This window comes from Octodon degus, unplaced genomic scaffold, assembly GCF_000260255.1.
Source record: "Octodon degus isolate 3935 unplaced genomic scaffold, OctDeg1.0 scaffold00070, whole genome shotgun sequence".
In the NCBI taxonomy this organism is placed as follows: Eukaryota; Metazoa; Chordata; class Mammalia; order Rodentia; family Octodontidae; genus Octodon; species Octodon degus.
Window position 1 is genome coordinate 3,100,332 of NW_004524646.1, and position 15,594 is coordinate 3,115,925.

The 15,594-nt window shown below is 38.4% G+C and overlaps 1 protein-coding gene across 1 annotated transcript in view; it reads right to left on the bottom strand.

Moving 5' to 3' along the window:
• Nucleotides 1–15,594, bottom strand: part of Rps6ka5 (ribosomal protein S6 kinase A5) — a 198,081-nt gene that overhangs the window by 181,919 nt on the left and 568 nt on the right. The window lies entirely within an intron of this gene.

Consider the following 15,594-nt stretch of genomic DNA (forward strand, 5'->3'; position numbering starts at 1 on the left):
AAGCCTTGGAGCAGGAATCAAAGTACTGGGGCAGAAAACGGAAAAGCTGCAGCATGTGTGCTTGCAGTGACCTCATACCAACAAAGAACTGTTCGGCATAGATTCAGCTGGACTCCAGAGTGAGGCAGACAGGGTAGAGGCTGAGCACCAGAGGTGTCAGATATAATACTCATCACACAGGTGTGTCATGAGGATTAAATACGATTTGCAACAGGCTTAGCAGAGATACGACAACAAAACTCAATAAATTACAGCTGCAGGGGGCTTGCGGGTTAGCTCAGTTGTTTAAGCGCCTGTTGGGGCAAACCCAGTCAGGTCCAGGGGACTGTGGTTCAATCCCCAGCTCCCCATGCCTCACCAGACCTGCCCTTAAGGCAGCCTGAGCCAGCCAAAAAAAATTATAGCTGTTATCATTAGGTTAGACACAGAACTAAGACTGCAGTTGTGGCAATGCTGAGCAATCAACAGAAAAAGAAGATATTTCAGATTTATAACTAACACTACAGGAGATAAACTGGTAAGCCAGGAACAGAAGACAGAGGAAGAAGTCAAGAATGTTTTTAGCTAGGGTTCTGGCAGGATGGAAAATGGTAATGCCACTAAATGAAACAGAAACCCGGAGGAAGCATAATTTAACTTTACAGGCCTGTGGGCCACCCAGGTGTTTGGTGTTCAGTGAGTGGTTGGAAGTACCTGATGAGAAGCTCAAGAAAGGGACACTTTGATCTCCAAAAAAAGGGGGAATGGTTACAAGGAGAGAGAAGCAGCCACTTTAATGAGAAGGTGCAACAGCTGGTATAAAGTGCTCTTTCCAAATCTGGTGGGAAGGAGAATAGTAATAACAGAGGCCACAGAAGCTTTATTTTGTTTTTGTTTTTTAAAATAAGATTTAAATATGTTTGAGGCAAGGAGAGCTTGAGGATCACAGAAAGGGGATAAAAAGGTGAGTGATGTCTGAGACATAGAAGATTTTTAAAATAGGTATTAGAGAACAATCTGCCTTGATCCTCTTAATATCCTTGGGTTTGTCTTTAATATATCTACTAGAAAATGTATATTTAACATCTCATTTCCTAGAACCAAACTAATAAGGTTATAAAATAGATTTTTTAGTAAAATCTTGTCTTTTCTTGGTCAGCATTATAAAACATAAGCTTCTCAGACTGATTTAGTTTCAGTCAAAAGGTGACAATTGTATGCAGTGAGAAAAAAATCTTTTTCTATTTGAGATGTTTTTCCCCCTTTTTGTCAGGAGGTAAAATTACCTATAAAGCAATCTATCAGATAAGCTGCAGCTTAGGCAGTGCCAGGACAGTACTGACAGCACATGCATTGCTCAACTGCAAAATCTTAACTCCTTCGAGAAGGTCAAATGAGCCCAATTCTAGCAAATACACAAGAACTGAAAAATAAGCTAAATAGCTAGCACATTAAGTTCCTTTTAACTGCCAGGTGGTAAGCTATTCTGAAGCTGTTTAGATTTGTGGTTGGGCCTCAACCCATGTCTCTGGACAGCATTCTGCTGGAGGCAGAACAAAGTTATATTTAATGTCTGTGTACTTTGAAACAATGCTGCTCACTTCTCTCTTATTGCCAGGGTCACTTACCTTGAAGACTCACTGTATTTTGGTGTATAAAACAGCAGTGTTTACTTATCCAAGTGATTTTGGAATTACATAATTTAGCCAATGTGAAAACTGAGTCAATAAGAAAAAAAAATGCTTATAAAGCAGTAACAAAACAGCCTTTTTTCCAATACATGTACCAAATAAATTTAATTTAGAAGAACTGAACTAAATATAAAACACTTCAAAAAGAAGAAACAGAACATTAAGCTTACTAAGAATTTTGGCATGATCCAGAGAACATGCTCAGGGAACTGACCACCACAGAAATCACAGAAGCATTTCAATGGCTTTGCCTAAAAACCTCTCTCTCTGCATTGTTCTACAACAGTCTATAGATTTGCAGCACAAATCTTCGAGCAACTTTCTGGGTGTTTTCTGTAAAGGATTTTTTTTTTAAATTTATGTATTTGGCACAGGGGATTACAGGCATGCACCACCATGCCTGAACTCTGTGGCCAGCTCAGCATGCCCAGGGGCAAGGCCAGTGCGGCATGCAGTACTGGACATCAAACCCTGGTCCCTGTGCTTGCCTAAGCAGGTGCTTAGTCCACTGGGCTATCTTGCTGGCCCTGGAATTTCTTTTTAAAGATCAGGATAACAGTCAAATCACCTGTATGCTCTCTCTCCCCCACACTGCTATAATAGTGGCAGGTCTCTTGGCCTGCCCCGAACCACCCTGTACACTGAATCCTGGCCCTTAACCTAGTACTATTCATCTTAAAACAGCGTAACAAAGAAAAAGCCTTCCCTGAGCCCTACAGGCCTTTCTGCCTCTCTCTTGTGAATCCCTTCCAGAAGAAGTCTCTCAAAAGTTATCTCTACTTGCATTCATGCCCCAACCTATTCCAATCTGGATCTTTCTGCCAAATCCCCACCAAAATTGCTTTTACTTATTTTTTTTTTTTTTACTTTATGGAAAAATGGTAAAACAAAATTTCATAATGAGATAGAATAGTTCATACATTGAGTATTATCTTTAGTTACTCAGCATATATAATATGGGTCTAAAAACTTCTCCAATCAATATTAGCACAAGTTCTCTTTTTTAATGAACTTAGAGATACTAACAGTACAACTAACTTGCACTTTTTTCTCTTTTCTCTTCCTTCCTTTCTGCTTCCCCCCATCCTGGTTCCTTTTTCATTTTTAACAATTTCTCCCATTTAACAATATCTACTGTGCATTTTAGACTTTACTTACTCTATCAGTTTCTCACACCAGGGAGACAATATGATGTTTACACATGAGTCTGACTTATTTCATTTATGAGTATGGTTGCAAGTTGCATCCATTTACCTATAAAAGTCTCAAGTTTATTCTTCTTAATAGCTGATTAGTACTCCATTATATAAAAATATGATGTCTTTTTAATCCATTCCTTGGTTGATGGGCATGTGGGTTGTTTCCAAGACTTAGCTATTACAAATTGTGCTGCTACAAACATGGATGTACATTTATCACTGTGGTATGACATTTTTAATTCTTCTGGGAAGATACCCAGAAGAGGAATAACTGGGTCAAGTGGGACCTCTAATACTAGCTTTTTCAGGAATCTCCATACTGATTTCCACAGTGGTTGCACCAGCCTGCATTTCCACAAACAGTGGAGAAGGGTTCCCTTTTCAACACAGCCCCTGCAGCATTCATTGGTTGATTGTGAGCCACTGGTAACCATTTTTACCATGGTTGATGGTAGCCATTTTTTTCTGGGATGAGACAGAACCTCAGTGTTAATTTGCATCTCTTGAATGACCACAGATGTTGAACATTTTTTCAAATATTTATTTGCTATTTGTATTTCTTCATCTGAGAAGTGTGCATTCATTTCAGATGACCATTTTTGGATTGAATCTTTGAATTGAGGGCATTCTGTTTTTTTCAATTCTTTATATGTTGTGGGTAGAAATCCTTTGTCTGAGGGGCAACTGATTAAAATTTTTTCCCACTCTGTGGGTTGTCTCTGCACTCTGTTGGTGATTTCTTTTGATGTGCAAAAGATTTTTAATAAGATGAAGTTCTGGTTGTTGCCCCATTCAAGTATTTCTCTTGCAACTTGGCTTCTGTTCATGAGGACATACTACTGTCTACCAACTTTCTCTTCCAATAGATTTAGTGTTTCTGTTTTAATATTTGGAATTTTGGTTCACTTTGACTTTAGTTAGTGCATGGTGATAGACATAGGTCTAGTTTTAGTTTTCGACATGTAGAGAGCCAGTTTTCCAGCATCATTGATTAAAGACACTATCTTTCTTCCAGTGGTCCTTTTGTCAGTAATATGATGGCTGAGTGTGTTTGTCATTGTGTCTTTAATCTGTTCCACTTGTCCTAAAGTCTTTTTGTTTTTGTTTTTGCTTTTGCCAGTACCGTGCTCATTTTTATCACAGTAGCTCTGTAGTATAATTTAAAGTCAGGGATTGTGATATCTCCTGTCTTAGCTTTGTTGCCCAGGATTGCTATTGCTATTCTAGGTCTCCTCTGTTCCAGATAAATTTTAGGAACATTTCCTGTGGTTCTGTGAGGTATAGTAATGGAATTTTAACTGGTATTGCATTAAATCTGTGTAACAATTTTGGGAGTATGGTCATTTTCACTAGACTAGTTCTTCCTATCCATAAGTAAAGGATATCTTTCCATTTTCTCATATCCTCTTAATATCCTGTTTCAGAGTACTGTTTTTTACAACTTTGTTAGACTGATTCCTGGATATTTCATTTTTTGGATGTTATTGTGAAGGATGTGGTTTCCCTAATTTCTCTTTCAATGAGTTTGTTTTGTGTACAGGAATGCTATTGATTTTTAAGTGTTGACTTTGTATCCAGCTATGCTATTGAATTTGGTTATTAAATCTAGAAGTTTTTATTGTTGTCGTTGATACAGGGTCTCAGCAAGCAGTTCAGACTTGTAGTGATCCTCCTGTCTCAGCCTCCCCAGCACTGGTATTACAGACCTGTGTTACCACACCTGGTTCTGGTGCTGGCACAGCATACAGTACCAGGGATCAAACTCAGGTCCTTGAACTTGCCAGGCAGTGCTTAGACCGCTGAGCCATCTCCCCAGCCCTAAATCTAGAAGTTTTTGGGGTCTTCTACATAGAGCATTATGTCACCAAAACCGTTTTTAATAATGCTGATCAATCAGTGATTTAGCAAATATCTACCATCCCCACCCTACCCCCAAAGCACCTTCTCTCTGGAGCTTCCATAACACCACAAATTTCCTAGGGTTTCTCCAACTCTTTCTCCTGGATCTTTCTCTTCCGTATCTTTTTTTAGCAATACTTTTTCTATTGCATTTTAAGACTCAATTACAGGTCCCTTTTGTCTCTTTTCTAGTCTATAATTTCTCCTAAGGTGATCTTCTCTACTACCTGGGTTTTAAGTGTCACTTAAAGCTGATGACCAGGATGTTTTATCTGCAGCCAGAACATCTGTTTTTGAATTCCAGACCATTGATGGTATAAGGTACAGTGGTTTAGATAGGACTTCAGGAAAAGCTACTGTGGTTTCAAAACCAATTCTACTTACTTTCTGGGCTGAAACTGCACAACTTGGTAACCTCTCTAGCACTGAGTTTCACCATCTCTAAACTGAAATAATAATAGCAATCAGTGTTATTGTGTGGATTAATGACTTGATGAAAGCACCTACAATATAGCACATAAAAGCTTTCATCATCCATAATAACGATGGGAATATATTCAAGGTCCCTCAAACTTACTTTGACCTGCTAAAAAGAGTCTTATTCTTTTTTACCTGCCCCTATATCCATCTCTCCTCATTTACCATCTGGGAACTCTAAGATAGAATTATAAAATGATTTCAATGACCCTTGCTTTTGTATAATCTTCTTCCCTGGAGCAAATAATGCAATATTATTCTGAATGAGATTTTAGAGATATAAGGATCCTCTACATCAATTGGCTTATAGTAATAAAATTATTCAGGCAGGCCTAACCTAGTCACAGGTGCTCCCTTTAAATCTCGATTGAAAACTTAGAAGAGGCCTACAACTGAAGACAGTCTCAGCAGTTGAAAGAAACTGACACGTGTTTGCTGGTCCAAAGATGGAAGGGCCATCTGAGAAGAAAAGCAAACTATCCCTACAAGCCGATTATGGCTCCCAGCTAATAGCCAGCAAAGTAACTGGAAGCTGCCTGACAACTAAAGGAACTAAATTCGATCAATACTGAGTTGAGGAGAAGGACAGGAGAGGGAGTGAGGGAAAGAGATTTAGCTATACATAAGCAGGGGCCAGTGAGATAGCTCAGCAATCTAAAGTGCCTATTTAGGCAAGCTTAGGCAAAGTGCAGGGATGATAGTTCGATCCCTGCACCATATACTGCACCGGCTCCACCCCCAGGGTGGGCTGAGCTGGCCACAAAAAATAAAATTAAATTAAATTTTAAAAAAAAGAAAAAAAATATATATATACAGGATGGTTTGGACAATTGTACTATGCATTTCTGTTGATCTATGGAAAGAAGCAGTTAATGCTTTGTTTCATCTCCTTTTTTTCAATTGTTTCTCATTTTTGTCTTCTTAATTTCTTATACATGTCTTTATTTTTTTCTTTCTTCTTCTAATTTTACATGCATATATCTGGTTAGCTGGTTGGAAGACAAAACTATGTATCACAAGAAATACTGTGAAATTCATATTACTTTGTTAAATGAAAATTTGTATCACTTGTAATTTTTTGTTTTAATTCTAATTTGTACTCTCTTTAAAAAATAAAGAAAGAAAAGAAATTCTATCAACAACAAGCAAGAGCTTCAAATAGATTTTGCCCAAATCCTCCAGACAGGACCCTAGTCTGCCTAATTTCTTGGTCTCAGCCTTGAAGATATCCTGAGTAGAGAGCCCAGCCAGGTCATGAAGACTTCTAAACACCCCAAGTATGAGCTAATAAATGGGTGCTGTTAGAAGCCACTACATTACATAATTCCTTACACAGCAATCAAACATTAATATACCACCTCAACAAAAAGCATCTTCATCCTAGAAGATTTCACATAAATACACTACTCCATCCTAGTAACCTGATCTCTAAATATTTCTCAAATACATTCACAATTGGTTCACTCAACTAGTACCTTCATATTCTAGCTAAACTTCTGCAATAGCTTCCTAGCTGGTCTCTTCATATAGCTCCCTCTAAACAGCGGCATCAATCTGTAAGATGCAAAAGTAATCTCACCATTCCTTTGATGGCAATCCTTCAACACTTTTATACTGCATAAAATGTCTGAACATTTTACTATTAATCTATAAAACCCTGCATGAAAGGACCCTAGCTACCTTCTCAGCTCCACTTCCTGTGGCTCTCCAACTTGGATGTGATGTTCCAACCAAAGGCCTTTCCTCCAGTGAAGCAAGTGTGACAGCCTTTTCCCATTTTCACACCATGTGTGTTGTGTCCTTCCACAAAAATGCTTTGTTCCCTACTCCCACCATTCACCCCACGATAGATAGGCAGGACTTCTTCTTAAACACTACTTCTTCACTAAAGCTATCTTCACTAAAGTGTGACTGCCTCTGTGATCACACTTGTAATCACATAGGCATTTGACTGTGTAGTTAGTTTCTCTCTCAATGATGTAGGAGCCATGTCTAATTCATTTCCCACTAAAACACAGCATGCAGGACAGTAGAATTCAATAATCTTTGGTGAATGAATAAATCTGGCTGTTTTGCCACAATTTATACACAGCAAAATTAAGTCAAAGTAATGAGTTTCAATAATAAAAAACAATTTAAGATTCATTTGTGCAGAATCCTATTAGATTTGTTCCATTCTAGCCCCTAATTATGATGTTCTTTACAAACAAAAGACAGACATATAAAGGAAAAACAAGTACAAAATCGTGAGTGGATCACTGCTAAAATTTTATGTTACTGCCTTCCTAACCCAACATCATTTTTAGATACAAAGTGCAACAGTATCCTTATTACATACTTAAATAAATGTTCCTTTAGGAAAAACTCACAATCCTACTTCAGGTTACTGATGTAGTTAGAGGACAGAGTACTTCAGATGACTGAATTTTCTAGTTAAGGATGGGGTATTCTATATAAGAAGAAAACGAGTATATAAAGAGAGTCCTGCATATGATCTCCACATTTTGCTTCTAGAATTCTTTTAATATGCTTCTATTTTATGGATTTATCATTTGAGGGTTTTTTTCTAAAGTCAAAAATGCTTCTTATTAATCAGAGATCTCATGCTTTTTCTCTTTAGGAGAAACATGAAAATAGCATGAACACAATATGACACAGATTTTACTTAAGATGCAAAACACTGAATAGAAAGTCAAATATCTTATGTTTTAAATATTACTTATGGTGTGCATGTATGTGTTTAAAAATAAATGTACCTACATAATTATATATTTACTTAATCTTTACCTTGGCATGGAAAAAACTGCATGCACATTCATATGGTTAATTAAAGCAGAAGAAAAATAAGAATGAGCACACAAAGGGGACCAGGAGGCAACTCAAGATGCTTGTCCCATGACACTTATAAGTGGTATGGGCCTGAGATTTGAAGCTCTTGTGCCCTGATAAAAGAGGCCTGTTCAGGAAGTCCCACTTCAGAACATTCCTATGAAAAGCAGAAAAGCTGGTCAAAAGCAACACGACTAAGCTTAGTACCAAGATCAGAAAGGAATGTCTCTTTGAGGGGTCCTTAGAGAAAGCATTCTACTTCTCCAACGAACATACTTGTTACCATTTTCTATAATTGTCTAAATAACAGACTCTTTCACATTCTGTCATTCTGGGTCACTCATGCCTGGGGCAAAATTATCTCTTGGTTCATCCAATCTTAGGCAAGATGTTTTAGTTCCCTATTGCTGCTATAAAAGATTAACCTGGGGTACAATAGCACATGCTTTAATCCCACATACTCAGGAGGTTGGAGCAAGAGGATAATAAATTCAAGATCAGCCCAGGCAAGTTACCGAGACAGTATCTCAAAATAAAAATAACAGGGCTTAGGAACATAGCTCAGTGGTAGGTTACCCCTTGGCTGGATCTGCAAAAAAAAAAAAAAAAAGATTAACATATACTTGATGGCTACTGGGGCCGGGGAGATAGCTCAGTAGAATAAGCGCTTGCCTGGCAAGTGCAAGGTCCTGAGTTCAATCCCCAGTACCACACAAAAAAACAAAACATATACTTGATGGCTTTTTAACAACACAATAATAACTGCTGTTATTTCTTACCACTGTTGTTTTCTTACAGTTGTAGATATCAGAAGTTTGAAACTGGGTCTTCTGGCACTAAAAATCAAGGTGAAGGCAGAGCTGTTCCTTTAGGACATGATAGGGAAATATGTCCCCTGGCTTCTAGAGGCTACCCACATTCCTCAGCTCATCCCCTTCCAGGATGGCATTACTCTATCCCTGTTTCTTCATCATTTTCCTCCTTCTCTCCCTCTGTTTCCATTTTCAAGTCCTCTTCTCTGACTCCGGCCTGCCTGCTTCCTCTTACGTGTGTGATTACACAGGACTCATCTGGATCATCCCAGACAACCTCCTACCTCAAGAAACTCAGTCACACCTGCAGCACATACTTTGTAACACATTCACAGTGTTCACGGGGGAATAAGATGTGGACATGGTGTGCAGGAAGAAAAGGCCCAACACAAAATGTCCGCATTTTCCTGCTTTCAACTCTATAAATTATAAGGAAGGACTATCAGAAAAACCTACATCACAGTAAAAGCCACAAATGGAAAATTTAACTAAACAGTTTTTTTAATACAAGAACAAATGATAGAATTCTTTTAGGCATCAAGTTAACTTTCCATACTCTAAATAATCCAATATACAAAAATATTATTTACATGATTTTTTTCTGTCAAGAACACGTCGACTATATAAAAAGCACACCTACACAAAAAACTTGAATGTGAAATAAAATAACTGCAGTACCAAGTATTGTACTAAAAATCAGGAACTTTATCTCCCTGTTCTCCTAGCAGTCACAGGGGAAAATATCTAATGAATATTTTAAAAAGAAAGAAAAGAAATGAGACAGCTCACTTGCAACTTTAGGACTATATGAAGTCGAGAGAATTGGTTGGGCTTCAGCTACACCTGAAGCAAGGGGGCACTGCTGGAAACAAACACAATAAGGGCAAGATTCCATTTCAGACCTTATTCACTGTCCTTGACAAACAAGACAAATGCAGGAGTGATCACACCTTTAAGGTGCATGGAGACATCTGTAAATCATTGCAGGAGCTCAAAGGTGGTAACTGTGACAAGCCCTCCCCTCCCACTGCATTTGGGGATTGATATCTTTCAACAGTGTCTTTAACTGTGAAACTTCAACCAACACATAATGGTACTAGGTTTCCCCTAGAGAAGCATTCATCAAGCATGGGTTTCTTGTTCACAAGGAAGAATTCAGTTCTGCCTAACAAACCACTTCTGTCTCCAGGAGCTAAGGTTTCAAGATGCTGCCTTGCTTTGCTGAGTCTGATACGTCAGATCTATCACCTGACGTTCTCCTCCTAGACTACAAGCACAAAATATACACAAATTCCCTTTGACATAAGAATTAACATGCCAGTCTCTTGGCCAAAACAGAACATTGTTTAATCAATCTCTAAAACTTGCGATAAAAAATTAAGAAGAGATGTTCTTTAAGGCCCTAAGGAATCAAATCAGGTTACTGCCAATATCTTATTGAGATTTTTAACCTTCTCACTGTATGCTATAAAACTAAAGATAGAGTACAAGTTCTGCCTACTCATCTTGAAGAAAGTGTGAAAAGAGGAATAGCTGCTATGAAAACTACACACACAAATACATGCACTATACAAGATGTGATAAAAATATGGTAAATGATTTTTAAAATTTTTAAATTCATTATAGTAAGACACATTACCATTAATTTCCCTCAAAATAATTCCTCCTCACTTGACATACGCTTATCCCATCATCCGTACCACTTTCTGAAACAGCTCTGGAAGTCCTCTTTCCTAAGGATTTTTAGTGGCACTGTCATGGCTAGTTCTAGGTCCTGAACCGATAGTCATTTTCACTTTGAGGAAGAGGAAGAAGTTGCACAGTGCCAGATCCAGTGAACAAGATGTATGAAGACACACTATCATGGTTTTATTTGACAGAAATTTCCATAAATGGCTAATCAACATGGGATGATCATACACAATGAACATGTGGCCACTTTGGAAAACAGCGTGGCAGTTCCTTACAAAGTTAAGATAGGCTCCCTGTGATAAAGCACTTTTAGTCTGGGTAAATACCCAAGAAAAATGAAGATAGGTCCACACAAAAACTTGTCCATAAATGTGCAGAGCAACAATGTTCACACAGGCAAAAAAGTAGAAATGATCCAAGTGTCAATCAACTGAGAAACAGAAACATAAAAGACAATACATCTAATACAATGAAATATAATTAACGAGCTGGGCATGGTAATTCATGCCTGTAATCTCGGCACCTGGGATCCTGAGGCTGGAGGACTGCCATGAGCTCAAGGCCAGCCTCAGACACACAGTAAGTCCAAGTCCAGCCTGAAATACATAGCAAGAATATATCTCAAAAAAAAGGAAAGAAGTACAATTGGTTAGTCACAGAAAATGAAGTGTTGGCACATGCTACAACATGGATGAACCTTGAAAACACAATGTTTATGAAGAACTCAGTCACAGAGAACCACAATTATATAATCATATTATGATTAAGATTCCATAGTGGGCAAAATGTAGAAAACAGCTAAGTAGTTGCCTAGGCCTGGAGCTGGGAGTGCAAATACAGAGTAACTGATATACATTGTTGTGGGATTTTTCATTGTGTTGGAAGTCTTAGTAGTGGTAGATGTACATCTCAACAATTGTTTAATTGTACACTTAAAACAAGAAGATTGCATGGTGTGTAGACTGTATGTCAATGAAGCTGTTTAATAAAAATGACAGATGAGACTTGCTTCCCCATTGCTGCCTCTCTTGGGTCCCTTATTTTGGGAGAAGCTAGCTGTTATGTCAATAGGACACTCAAGCCGCTTTATGAAGAGGTACACATGGCAGGAACTGAACATTCTGCCAAAATCACGTGAGTGAGCCATACCAGAAAGGGTAACCACCAGCTCCAGGCAAGTCTTCAGTGCCTGAAGTCCTGGCTAATGTCTATGACTACAACCTCACAACTGACCAAAGTCAGAACCATCAAACTAAGTAATTTCCAAACTCCTGATTCATAGAAAACATAACATTTTAGCCACTGGGGTTTAAAGCAATTTGTTACAGCACAATAGATAATTTTCCTCAACCTCTCCTTATATTAAACTCACTCTCTCTTGATGACAGGAATCTGAAGAAGTAGTATCTTTCTAGCAACCTTTCTTCCTGAGTTTATTTCACCCTTACTTGTAGTGGCTGCCATGTTAGTAGAATATGATCCCATCCCCATCCTTAAATGAATGAACCACAAATGGATTCCTGGCCAAAGCCAAGCCAATTAAGTACTTCCCTGAGATTTAGAACTGAAGCTGAGAAAAGGGCAGTGTCTTTCCTGAGTATCTACCTAAAGTTAAAAGATGTAAAACTTGGAAGCTGTCAGCAGCATGATCTTTCCTTTGTGTAAAAAGTGGGGGAGCCGTGGAGAAGAATGAAGTCATCACAAGAGACAGGCAGAGGTTCAAGACAAAACAGACAATGCAACAAGTGTCTAGTTCCAGTGATTCCTGAGGCAGCTCTGTCCTTCCAGTGGAGAGACCATATATGTCTTGTAACCACAGCATCTAAAATAATAGCCAGTACACAAGAAGTAATAAAATATGTATTGAATAAGTGAATTGATAAGATAGCCCAATATCTTTCCATAAAAGCTCCCTTTATTACTGCTGTTCACCAGAGTAATTTATTTAAAAGTTTAGCATCCTGATCTATCTTTTATACAACCCTGTTATGGTTTATGTCTAGATGTTTCCCCAAGGCCTCATGTGGTCAGAAGGCTTTTCAGAGGTGCCTGAATCTAGAGTGTATGATGCTGAGATTAAAGATGAATTGATAGGTAAATCAGTCTACTAATTGGTCTGATGAAGTTCTGGCTAGAATGAAGGGTGTGAGTGCTACACCCACTCAGGGCAGGTAGTCTGCACACAATGTTAGGGCCAGTAGGAGTCTTGTCTTTTTTCCCTTGTTGCTTTTGCTGTCTTCCACTGCCATGACTGATGCCCCTCTGGCATGCCACCCTGCTTTGGAGCCAACTGATTATGGACCTTTCAACTTTGATCATTAGGCATTTTGTCTCAGCAATGAGAAAAAAGTAACAAAGACATACCCCTCTATTATTATACCAAAGGGCAGGACACTCTTAAGTCATTCTTTACCATCAATCGCAGCTAGGCTAAAAATACAAACTGCACAAAAAATTTAGGTTTAAATTGATCTGCTTGATCCTAATACCCTGCATTCTTTAGCTTTTACAGTCACTTATCAATGCTCTAACATCTGCAAAGTCTGTAGACACAGTAAACTTGTAGACTTGCTCCTGTTTTCATTAAATGAATTCCTGAACAAATATTTGAGTGCCTACTATATGCCAGAGGCTACAAAGGACATGGTGTCTGCACTTAAAGATCTTAGAGTATAATATAGACAAATAGATTGTAGTATTCTATTAAATGCTATCAAGGAGACATGCACAGGCTCCTAAGCACCAGCAAGAATTATAGGGCATTTATCCTCTGTTTGAGAAGGCAAGACAAATACAGCAAAAGATAATATGGTATCCAGGCAATGTGACATAGACTAATGGCCAAATGAGTGATTTTATTTTCCAAATTGAACTAGATTAATTTGTACATTTTATAATAAGATACTGTTATGGAATTATTTTTAGATGAACGTTCAGCAAAGACTGCCTGAGTACCTAGTATGTGTCCATCAACCCTGCTTCACATTTTTCCAACAGTGTCTTGTTCAAATCTCACATTTCTAGATAAAAAGAAGTGAGTCTGAAAGAATTGACACTGACCTGCCTTTAAGTCTACATAGCTAGTAAGTGACAGCGCTGGGATGTATTACTGGCTTCCAAGTCCACTTCAGGTATGCCATGTTATTTGGATGATACAACTGGAGCAATTTCCACATTCTTATACTAACTTCTATTGCATTTTCACTCACCCTATACATACAATACAGTATTATGAGCAAACGGGTAATCAACAACTACCAACTTGATATGGCTATATGCTTGTCCTACTTAAGACAGCATTGTATCAGGTCAAATTATTCTGGTGCCTATGTGCTGAGAGGCGCAAGTTGGCTGAAGATGAGTGACTTTTTCAAGCTGTATTTTAACTGTATTTTTGACCACTATATCCAGTCAGTTATTCCAGCATTCAGCACTAAATCAAAAATGAGTGTTCATTTCCTTTGACAGTTAACAGTAGTAATGAATTCAGTATAACCTCATCATCCATCAGAAAAATTTCTAAAATGCAAACTTGAAGCAGATGATTCACACAGTTGGTAGAAAAAGGAAAATAAAGGAGCACTAATTGTTTCCTACAAAACTAGCATTGTTTGCAAAATCCAGAAAGTGAGCAGAGTTGGCTTGACTACGAATAGAGGAATAGGTTGTTCTTTGGTCACTGAGCAAAAATTGCTAATTGCACCATGATCGATGGCTAAAGAACACATAACTTCAAGTAGCTATTTCTGTACTGTACAAATTCTACACATAGAAAGCAGTAAGATTGAGAATCATTATGTAAGATGGGGAAAACATTCAGAATCTTCACACCAGAAAGCAATGAGCCTGGTGCAAATCAGCTACTAATACTGAATAAATGTACACTCAAAAAATGATTTAATAGCTTTTTGAAAACAGTAGCAAGAGAAAAACCTCACCAAACTTAAAAAGATTATGTCAGGAACTCAGACATATTATGGAGTAATATTCAAGATGTATTCAGAAGACCAAAAGCACAATGTTTAATTAAGCAAGCATGAATTTGACGCCTCTTTTATATTAACTCACCACAAATGGAATGCTAATCAGCAATCTCATTAAAAATCACAAAAACTAAAATAACTGTCCAACAGAGCTAACTTTAGGACCCGTTCAAATTAGAAGGAAGGTATACTAGGCATACATTTGAAACCTACTTATTTGGGCTTCCACACAATCCACAAATATTTTAATATGCCAAAGAAGCGTCAAAAATCTTATTGTCATAATATTTAATGATAATAACAAACGACTCGTTAAAATGTATTATCCATTCAGAAATGAAAAGGTTTTGCTACTAGGTGACTGGACTCCGTAAATATAAACCCATACTGTATCCACTGGTCCAGACAGGCATTTTCCAAAATGAACAACCTGGACTCACACAACGCAAAAGTAATTTAACAAGCATAATGCTTAGAATAAAACTCTAGTGATCTCAAACATTAGAATGTAAGCGCTTCAATGTTTGTGCCTGCACTTAAGAGTTTTAAATTTATAGCGCCCACACGTCAATAGATCTCCGAAAGAAATTCAAGGCCAAGTGTAGTATTTCGTGATAATCCCAAATGAAAGGACTCGGTCCCAAAAGTCCGCAGAGCCTCTTTATCTCACCAGACTGAACTCGTTAAAAGTCTGGGGCACAATCTCCCTTGATCTGCCATCGGACCACACACTTCCTTAAGGGTCTGCTCCCAAACCCTCACTGGGACCACTTCAAGGGGAGCAGAAGGGTGAAATGAGTCACGCTCCAAAACAAAGCGCCGCTCACTTCACACTGAGGAAGAAGTACCTTTCGCCCTGACAGGATGCAGGGACAGACGTGTCACCTGTGCGGGAAAGGGAGCGCGAAGGCATCCCCGCGACTGCCGCGGTTTCCCGGGCTCAAAAAAACTTTAAGCCCCCTCTCCCGGGCTCACCCCGACCCCAGGACCCCTCCCGGGCTCACCCGGACCCCAGGACCCCCGGCTCCCTCCA